This window comes from Arachis duranensis, chromosome 9 (assembly GCF_000817695.3).
Source record: "Arachis duranensis cultivar V14167 chromosome 9, aradu.V14167.gnm2.J7QH, whole genome shotgun sequence".
Taxonomy (NCBI): Eukaryota; Viridiplantae; Streptophyta; class Magnoliopsida; order Fabales; family Fabaceae; genus Arachis; species Arachis duranensis.
Window position 1 is genome coordinate 45,633,070 of NC_029780.3, and position 11,013 is coordinate 45,644,082.

Sequence of the window (11,013 nt, forward strand, 5' to 3'; positions counted from 1 at the left end):
CGTTGAAAATACATAAGAACAAGGTCTAGGCATGGCCGAATGGCCAGCCTCCCAAAGAGGGTTCAATCATAAAAACATGATCAAAAGATCTAAAGTGATCAAAAGATGAAAATACAATAGCAAAATGTCCTATTTGTAGAGAACTAGTAGCTTAGGGTTTACAAAGATGAGTAAATGATATAAAAATCCATTTCCGAGCCCACTTGGTGTATACTTGGGCTGAGCATTGAAGCATTTTTGTATAGAGACTCCTCTTGGAGTTAAACGCCAGCTTTTGTGCCAGTTTGGGCGTTTAACTCCCATTCTTGTGCCAGTTCCGGCGTTTTACGCCAGAATTCTTGAGCTGACTTGGAATGCCTGTTTGGGCCATCAAATATCGGGAAAAGTATGGACTATTATACATTGCTGGAAAGCCCAGGACGTCTACTTTGCAACGCAATTGGAGGCGCGCCAATTGGGTATCTGTAGCTCCAGAAAATTCACTTTGAGTGCAGGGAGGTCAGAATCCAACAGCAACTGCAGTCCTTTTCAGCCTCTGAATCAGATTTTTGCTCAGGTCCCTTAATTTCAGCCAGAAAATACCTGAAATCACAAAAAAACACACAAACTCATAGTAAAGTCCAGAAAAGTGGATTTTAACTAAAAACTAATAAAAATATAATAAAAACTAACTAAAACATACTAAAAACATACTAAAAACAATGCCAAAAAGCGTACAAATTATCCGCTCATCAGCCACTAACGCAGGTAATCTTGGCCTAGTCCAACGTTAGTGACAAAGTTAGTGTCACTAACGTTGGCGTCTCTTTTTGCTCCACGTTAGAGTTCACGTTAACTACATTAACGTGGCCCTTAACGTAGTGATGTATGGCCTTTTGCAACGTTAGTGGTGTTAACTTTACCACTAATATTAGAGCTTCCTCTTCTTTCCACGTTAGTTCCTACGTTAGTGAAACTAACGTGACAAATAACGTGGGTTGTTATGGCTTTCGAAGGCGTTAGTGGTGATAACTTTACCACTAACATTGTAAGCTTGCTCCCTTTTTACGTTAGTGGTCACGTTAGTGATACTAACGTGGCTACTAACGTGGTCTTTCTATTCTTTCTTTGTCCTGAAATCAAACAAACAGGGTGTATCAAAGTTTTGTTCTAGGTCATGAGATCTTACATTATATAAATTGGCATTCGATTCATGCATTATTCTCATGAAATTAAGTTTTGTTCACAATGTTTGTTTGAATCAAGATGTAAGTGTACATTCACCCAAAACTTGCTTATTTCCTAATAAAATGCATGAAACTACCTAAAAATAGTAAAGAAAAGGCTAGTGAAACTGGCCAAGATGCCCTGGCATCAAGAGCGTGCCTATTGGACTTCTGTAGCGCCAGAAAAACGCGTTTGAGTGCAGTGAGGTCAGGATCCAACAGCATCTGCAGTTCTTTCTCAGCCTCTGAATAAGATTTTTGCTCAGGTCTCTTAATTTCAGCTAGAAAATATCTGAAATTACAGAAAAACACACAAACTCATAGTAAAGTCCAGAAATGTAATTTTTTCCTAAAAATATAATAAAAAGTAACTAAAACATACTAAAAACTATGTAAAAACAATGCCAAAAAGCGTATAAATTATCTGCTCATCAGTACACCTGGGAACAAGGTGTGCAACATAGCTGTAGTACCTTCTTAGGTTACATGCGTGCCAAGACCTCAAGAGCTCCCACCATTGGATGTCGGACACCTTGTAGTAATCTTTACCTAAGACTTCGACTATCTTGTAAGGTCCCTTCCAATTTGCTGCCAGCTTCCCTTCACCCAGCTTCTAGATTCCGATGTCGTTTCGGATTAGCATGAGGTCGTTAGTTATGAAGCTTCTCTTGATAACCTTCTAGTTATACCTTAGAGCCATCCTTTGTCTTAGGGCTTCTTCTCTAATCCAAGGTCTTTCTTGGACTTCTGGGAGAAGATCGAGTTCTTTCTTTTGTGCCTGCATGTTTGCTACTTCATTATATAATATAACTCTAGGTGATTCTTCATCAATTTCTATGGGAATCATTGCTTCAATTCTGTAGGCATGTCAGAAAGGTGACTCTCCCGTCGTTGAATGCGAGGTTGTCCGATATGCCCATAAGATTTGAGGGAGCTCATCCGCCAAAGCCCTTTTTACGTCTTGTAATCGGCGCTTCAACTCGGGTAGTATGACTTTATTTGTGGCTTCAACCTGTCCATTGGCCTGGGGATGTTCTACCAATGTGAATTGCTGTTTTATTTTGAGGTCGGCCACCAAGTTCCTGAAGGTTGTGTCGGTAAATTGAATTCTATTATCCGTGGTGATGGAGTGAGGAACCCCAAACCTTGTGACAATATTTTTTATAGGAATTTCCAACTTCTCTGGGTAGTGATTGTTGCTAATGGTTCTGCCTCAATCCACTTAGTAAAATAGTCAATCCCTACTATGAGGTATTTAACTTATCCCGGGGCTTGAGAAAATGGTCCAACCAGATCGAGACCCCATTTCGCAAATGACCATGGTGAGGTAACGCTGATGAGCTCCTCAGGAGGTGCAACGTGGAAGTTGGCATGCTTCTGGCAGGGTGGGCACTTCTTAATGAACTTGGCCCCTTTCCTTTGCAAGGTCGGCTAAAAGAATCCAGCTCGAATCACCTTTTTGGCTACTGATCGAGCTCTCAAATAATTCCCACATATGCCATTGTGCACGTCTTCTAAATCTTCCTTAGTGTTGAAGGTCGGAGCACACTTTAAGATGGGTGTTGATATCCCTCTTTTATATAGAACATTGTGGACCAGTGTGTAATTTTGTGCTTCCTTTATAAGTCTTCTAGCCTCCTTTTCATTCTCAAGAAGGATATCGATTTTGAGATAGTTGACTATAGAGTCATCCATCCCAAATTTTGATTGGATATGGCCATTGTATCCGAGTTATCTTCCCCTTTTGCTATTGTTGGTTCTTGTAGAGTCTCCTGGATGAGGCTTCTATTATTGACCCCTAGCTTGGTGCTGGCTAACTTGGAGATGGCATCATCTCGGGCATTTGATTCTCAGGCTATATGTCGGACTTCTCCCTCAAGAAAGTGTGTTAGCTGCTATCGGGCTCCATCTAAATACTTCTTCATCTAAATATTTCTTCATTGTGGGGTCTTTTTGTTCGCACTTCTTTGGCCAACTTCAAGCCAGCAAGTAACACTTCATATTCTGCTTGGTTATTAGAAGCAGGGAACTCGAATCTTAGTGACAGTTCTATCTGAGTTTCTTGGTCATTTTTCAGGGTGACACCTGTAATGCTGCCAGTTTTATTGGATGACCCATCTACGTACAGGCTCTAGGTAGTCGGATCTCCCAAGCTTTTAGTGTATTCAGCTATAAAGTTGGCAAGATACTGGAATTTAATTGCTGTCCAAGCTTCGTACTTTAAGTCGAACTCAGATAGTTCCATAGCGCATTGTAGCATCTGTCTTGCTAGGTCCGTCTTTTGTAGAATGTGTTTCATGGGTTGATTAGTATGGAACTTTATTGTATGAGTTGGAAATAAGGTCAGAGCCTTTGAGATGTGAGGATAAGGGCATAAGTAAACTTTTCTATCTTTTGATAGTTTAGCTCTGCCCCTTGTAAGGTTTTGCTGATAAAGTAGATAGGTTGCTATCCCTTTTTATCCTCTCAGATCAGGGCTGAAGCTATTGCTCAACTTGCTATAGTTAGGTATAGAAAGGCTTTGAAATCTTGAAAGGCCTGTTCGCTTTTTGGAGTCTACTCGAAATGCTTTCCCTTTCTAAGGATGGCATTTGAGGGTAGTGATTTTAGAGCAGACCCTGCTAGGAACCTAGATAAAGCTGCTAGCCTTCCATTTAATTGTTGGACCTCCTTGACACAGGTCAAACTCTTCATGTTAAGTATGGCTTGACATTTATCCAGGTTTGCTTATATGCTTCTTTGAGTTAGCATGAAGCCCAAGAATTTTTTTGCTTCTACTGTGAAGGCGCATTTTGTGGGGTTTAGCCTCATCCCGTACTTTCTTATCGTAGAGAACACCTCAGACAGATCGGATAATAGTGTTGAGTGCTCTTTGGTTTAGATGAGCATGTCGTCTACACATACTTCCATGAGTTCTCCTAGGTGGAAAAGAACACCTTATTCATCAGCCATTGATATGTAGCACTCGCATTTTTTAACCCGACAGGCATCACTATGTAACAATAGTTAGCTTTTGGGGTTATGAACGAGGTATTTTCTTGGTCCGGTTTGTACATCAGAATTTGGTTGTATCCCGATAAGCATCCATGAAGGACAAATACCGATAACATGAGACTGAGTCGATCAGAGCATCAATGCTAGGGAGAGGGTATGGATCCTTGGGGCAAGCCTTGTTGAGGTCGGTGTAATCTACACACATCCTCTATTTTCAGTTTTAATTTTTCACCAAAATGACGTTAGCTAGCCACAATGGGTACTTCACCTCCTTTATGAATCCTGCTTCTAACAAGGCTTGTACTTGTTCTTCTACGTTTTTGGTCCCATATTCTGACGCTTTTGTTGGTAGGTCGGGAGCCCGGGTATACTTCAAGTTTATAAGACATCAGGTCGGGATCTATGCCGGGTATGTTGGAGGCTTTCCAGGCAGATAGTTCGGAATTCCATTGTAGGAGACCAATGAGCTTTTTCTTGAGTCCTTCCTCCAAGTTGGCTCCTATGCTTATTGTTTTTTCGGGATTGTCTTCGATTTGCACTTCTCCTAATTTGCCTTTAAGCTGGGGGCGTAGTTCTTCTAGAGTTCGAACACCACCAAGCTCGATGGTATTGACCTCTTTGCCCCTAGGACTTCCTCTTAGATTGAGACTTTCATTGTAACATTTACGTGCTAGCTTCTGATATCCTTTTATGGTAGCAAATCTTTCTAAAGTAGGGAACTTCATGCATAGGTGAGTAGTAGAAACAACCGCTTGAAGTCTATTCAGGGTCATCCATCCTATTAGGGCGTTGTATACCAATGCAACGTCAACCACAATGTAGTCAATGTTTAACGTTTTCAACTCATGCCCTTTTCAGAGGTAGTGTAGAGGGAGATGTACCCGAGAGGTCGAATCAGCATGTCCCCCAATCCAAAGACATTATCTGGGTATGCCTTTAGATCATTTTCCTCCAATTCGAGCTTGTCGAAGGCGGGTTTAAACAGTATATCGGTCGAGCTTCCTTGGTCTATGAGGGTCTTATGGAGGTTGGCATTGGCAAGAATCATGGTAGGCAAGTCGGGAATTTTGAGATTTCCCCAACCTGATACACATCCTTTAAACGCCTTTTTCGTGATGATTAGGATATTCCTCCTCCAGTGAATCCTCCATTGATCATGTGTATGTGTGGCTCAAGAGTTTGAGGTGGACATTCTTGTCATCCCCTTTCTTCATCTCTCTTTCTTTTCCCCTGCTCGTTGATGTGAGCGAGAACTACTACTGGTTTGGAATCGATCAAAACAAGCGTCAATTCGTTGGTAGCATAGTCCAAACTAACCACAACTCTCGCAATCAAATTGTTAAATTCAAAGGATGTCATAATTCAAAACTAATTCAAAACCGGGAATGTTAATTCCCGGGTCGTCTCCCAACGACACTTGAGATCAATGAGTGTACTGTAACATCCCGCATTTTTGAAAATATAATTATAAATAAATTGTGATTTTATTTTATTAAGTTTAAACTTTATAATTTTAAAAATTATTTTTATTAGAAATAATTAAGTAGATTCGGAGGTAATTTCATTTTAAACAAATTAAGATTCTTAAGTAATTTTATATAATGGAATATTTTGTATAGTTTTAGTAATTGAAAATTAAGAAAGAATTGTACAATTTAATTTAAGTAATTTTTATTATGAATAAGTTATGACTTATTATTAATTTGGACTCTTTATTTTATAAATTGAACAATTAAGAGTAATTAAATTAGTTTTACTAATATTTGGGTTGATTTAATTAATATTCTTGTGTAATTTTACAATTGTTATTTCATATAATTTGAAATTAAGATTTAGTAATTGATGCAATATATAACTTAATTTAAGAAATTTCTATTATGAATAAATATGGTTTATTTTATTAGTTTATGCTCTTGAAGATTAATTTATTAGGAATGATTAAATTGATTTTGATAAATACTTTAGTTTTAAGACAATTAGTATTTGTGCACAATTTTGATTATAACTAGTTATTTTATATAAATTGAAATTAAAGTTTTGGTAATAGAAAAATAATAAAAATGTTATATAATTTAATTTAGACAATAGATACTTCAGGTTTAAACTGTTTTATAAAATGATTAGAATATTTATGTTATGATTTAAATTAGAAATAATTATTTGAACTCATCAATGAATTAATAAATAAAATTGTGCTAATTCTGCCAATTAGGCTCAACATCCATTGGCCTGGGTTAGCCTTTTTCCTTATTTCTGCTCCAATTGCACGCTCTATTCTGCCAATTTCTTATTAAACTGCTTTTTCTTGTTTTAATTCAACTTTGGCCTGTGCTCCGTTTTAAATTACCAGAGCTGTTTCTGCCTTTCGATTCCGTTGAATTCGAAATCTTCATTTCACTGCAACTATGGTCATTGTTGTGGAAGCTAATGCTACTGCTTTCCCAGTTATGTTGAGATGCAGTGCCCCTGCTTTCTTGGTTGAAACGGTTGTGTGACTAATAGGAATCTAGCCAACTGTCTCGCTGCAATTCTGTCTCCGACTTCTTGTAATTGCGACATCGAGGTAGGGGATTTAAAATGATTTCAATTTAAGAATGCCCGCAAGGTTTATTGAGTAAATTGCAAATAGTCTTAATTGTTGCGAATGATTAATTGATGATATGAATGCTAAGTTGTGCTTGTGAAGTGTAACTGGAATTATTGATAGTGATATTGATTGGTTGTGTAAATATTGAATTGTGGCTAAAATTGTGATTGGAATGGTTGAGATTGTGATTTGGAATTGTTGATTGGTAATATTGATTGATTATGTAGATTGGAAATAGTTTGATGACTTATTGTTGAGAATTACTGAATTTTAATGGATTATGTTGGATTTGTTGCTGTTGAGCTATTATTTGGTATATTGTAATGTTAATGAGCTTGGTTGGTGGTTGATTTGGAATTGGTTTTGAGGGGTATTAAAGGGTTGGATTTTGAATACTAAATGGTTTGCTAAAAATCAGATTCTCTTGAAATTAAACGGCAACTTTGAAAGTGAATTAGTGACTTTATAGTGACTGAAATGATAAGAATTTAAGTGTTAAGTAAATTATATTAAGTGTAATTGTGAAAACTCAATTTTGAAGGTTTTGTATCAACTAGAGAATTAGTTATGATTTTTCAAAGTTGAATTCTAAAATCTGATTTTCTGCATAATTTCTAAACTGAGTCAGTAATTTTGAAAAACTATAACTAATTCTGTGATTATCGGAATTGCATGAAACCAGGTCTGGGTTAAACTTAGGAATATAAGGAACTAAACTGGAAAATTTGAGACTTTTTCATTAAGTTTAAGATTTATGGTGAATTTTTGAATTATGGATGTCAAATCTGATTTTTCTGCAGAACGTTTAACACAGAGCAACTTGTTTCCTCTATTGGAATCTCTCCAGTTTGAATTTTGAAATGGAGCCAATTTTAAATAAAACTCTGGTCCTAATAATTTAATTTCATAAAAATTTAGAATTGTTAGAATTGTGGTTTTAAAGATATGGATTTTTAAAGTAAGGTGTATTATGCATTAAAAATCAAGTTTTGTTTTCTAAATCAGTAACTTTGAGACTTTATAATTTTTAATTCTGGAATGATATTGAGATGCAACCAATTGGAGGTGAAAGTTGAGTATGTTTAGTACATATGATTCAAATTTCAGGGTTTTTCATGTTTTAATAAGTGAGTTATGGGACTTGGAAGAGGTTGTGTTTAATGATTTGTAAAACAGAATTTTGCAGAAAATTACCTAACTTCCAAGCTACGTAACTCCTTCATTAAAAATGGTATGATACTGGAACCAATTGAGAAAGAAATTTGGATAACTTAAGTTTAACCACATTAATTTTGAAGGTGGTTGGATTCAATTTGGATTTTATATGAAATTTTGAATGTTGTATGTTGCTGTTGTTTTCTGGATATAAAATACTGTAGAACAGTCACGGTTTTGCTTATATTCCCGAAGCTAGAGTCAATGAAAAATTATGATTTTTTATTCAATAGAAAGCTTAATCTGAGACGGTCACATGGATATAAAATTTGCGTAATTCCAAATTCATTTGATATTTTAAAAACAAAATAGAAATCAGGCTGCCAAGTTGTGTTGGTAATTATTTTGGATATGGAATTTAAGAAATAGATTTTTTATTATCAAATATTTTTGAGAATATATTGCTGTGGCAATTGCTGAAAGAGTAGTATGATAAAAAGCAGAGGACCTGTTGAAGGGTCATTTGTTGCTTAAAGCAACCCAAGAGGTGCTTGTTTGTTTATTTATTGCATTAAGGCAACTCCAGATTTATTTGTTCGTTCATCTGCTGCATTGAGGCAGTCAGATAGATGGTGGTGCGACTACCGAGAACGCTTTCCTACGGTACAGATCCATATTTTAATTCTGTAAGGCAGAGGGGTTATTTCTTGCTACAGAAGTACCGTGACCACCTGTTCCATTTCTGTAGTGGCAGAGGGGTTATTTCCTGTATACAGAAGGTGTGTCGGCATACATTCCTGCAGTGGTAGATGTGTTATTTCCTGCGTGCAGTGGACCCTGTGGTAGCAGATGGGTTATTTCCTGTACACAGGGGTATAGCCAACTAGAAAGCCATACTCGTTTCAGCTGCTTTGGGTTACGTCGGGAGCAGATAGAAACCGACAGATGAGCTCATTACCTGCGCTAGGACTAGACATTCATCATATGCATCTATGTGACATTATTTGGTGTGTATATTGTAATTGGTTTGCCTAAATGAATAATTCTGATAACTGCTAATTGCTATACTTGATATAATTGCTCTTGATTGTGTTTGAACCTCATTACTTGTGTTTGTAACTGATTGGCTGGATTGTGGTGAATTGGGTGTTGGTTGAATTGCTTGGGCCTGAGGTCGTGATTGGATTGTGTTTGAGGTTTAGTAAGTATGAAAGATTGAGCTGGTTTAGCATAGACTTAATGAACCTATGCTTGGAACATATTAGTCATTCATACGGTCTAGGAAAACTTTTAAGAATTTCATAAAGGAAAATATGGGTTTAGAATTTTGGATAATTAACTGAAGCTTTATAAGATTTTGGATTTTTGAATGTTGTGTCGTTGGTTTTCAAAATAAAAGATTGATAAGGCGAGTAAAGATCATTGCAGATGAAAACGGTTTTTCTTTTAATATTTCTGAATGGAATTAACTATTTGCGTTTTATTTTTTACTTTCACGGTATTCTCGACCTCTACTGAGAACATGTGGTTTGGTTCTCACCCCCAAATTTTCCACCTTTTCGGTGACACTGGTTTGAAGACACAATTTGAAGCTGCGAGCGATTAGTAGGTTTTCTTTATGGTTTTAATTGCTTTCATAGAGTCCCCTCGCTGTTGTCCCTTGAGATTTTATTTCATATAGAGTGGTAGGTTTGGTATATTATATTTGAGTTTCATTTGGTTTTTTTTTTGTATAAGAATTATTAACAATAGTAATTATGTGATTATTATTTCTTGTAAATGTTTGAATTATGACTTTAATGAATAAAAACAAAATTTTTGGCATTTTCTTAAAACTGAAACGCAAACTTGATACAAAGGCTCAATAATTAAGTAGTTATTACTAGAGAAGGTTACGTAATGTTCTTTCTAGTAGAAATACCCTGACTTAAGCAAGGTAATTTTACTGGACGGGATGTTAGAATATGGTATCAGAGCAGTCTTTCCTGTAGAGCCTTAGGAATGGACTGACTATGCTTCATTGCATACTCTGGGTGTTTGTCATGCTTTGTGACTTGTTCTGGTAACAAGAGTTTGAGTTTATATGCATGACTGTCTAGTGATTAACGCTATTAGTTTACCGTTGCATACCTCATTGTATCAAGTTTGGCCAAATTAATACTGATGATTTATGTATTTGGGAACACTAATAGATAACGCGAATCACGAGGTATTGGGGGACGTTAGAAACTAAGTTCTAGAGACTAGTTCCATTTCGACGTATGATCTTTATTCGTGCTTAGCGTTATTTCTTTCTCTACTATTTGTATTGGAATTTCTAGTTTTTGATCTCTTTCTTGCTAACTTTGTGTTATCACTCGTACATGTCCTTGCTTGACTCTGTATCTGGCTACTGTTTGAATCTTTTGAAACATTTATCCTTACCTTATGTTCTGAGGGTTACCTGAAACTGTAGGTCGATCTCGGTCGAGATCTTCTGTGTTAGTCGGAGTCGACGTGTCCGGCAGGTGTACAGTGGCCAGAGCTGGTGTGTCCGACTTGTGGAACTGAGAGTGCTGCTGATCCTTTGTCACTGAAGGGTGGGGGGTACCTGCAAGGGACTCCGATGCTTAAGTTAGCAAGTGTATTAAGCAGGTATTGAGTAGAATCAGAGTATGAGTTATACCTGGGTGCTCCAGTGTATTTATAATGGTGTGGAGTGACCTTTTTAGATAAGATAAGTTAGTTATCTTATCTTATCTTATCTTTATCTTTGAGTGAGGTCATCTTATCTTCAGGGGAACCGCCTTTATCTTTCTGGGCTTTGGCTGCCTTTAGATTGGGCTGTGTTTCTTCGTTTTGGGCCTGCTTTAGGCTCCTTTGGCGAGTTGGCCAAGCTCTTTGAGAAGAGGTCGAGCATTTGGCCGAGCTCTTTTGAGAAGAGGTTGGATAGTCTGACTTCAAGAGGTCGGTCGGCTTCTCGCTAAACATCCCGGGTCGGACAGCTTGACCCAGGGTATAAACAGTGCTCCTGCTTGAGTTCGATCTTTCCATGAGATCGTGCTTTTCAGAGCTTCGATCTCTTTGGAAGTA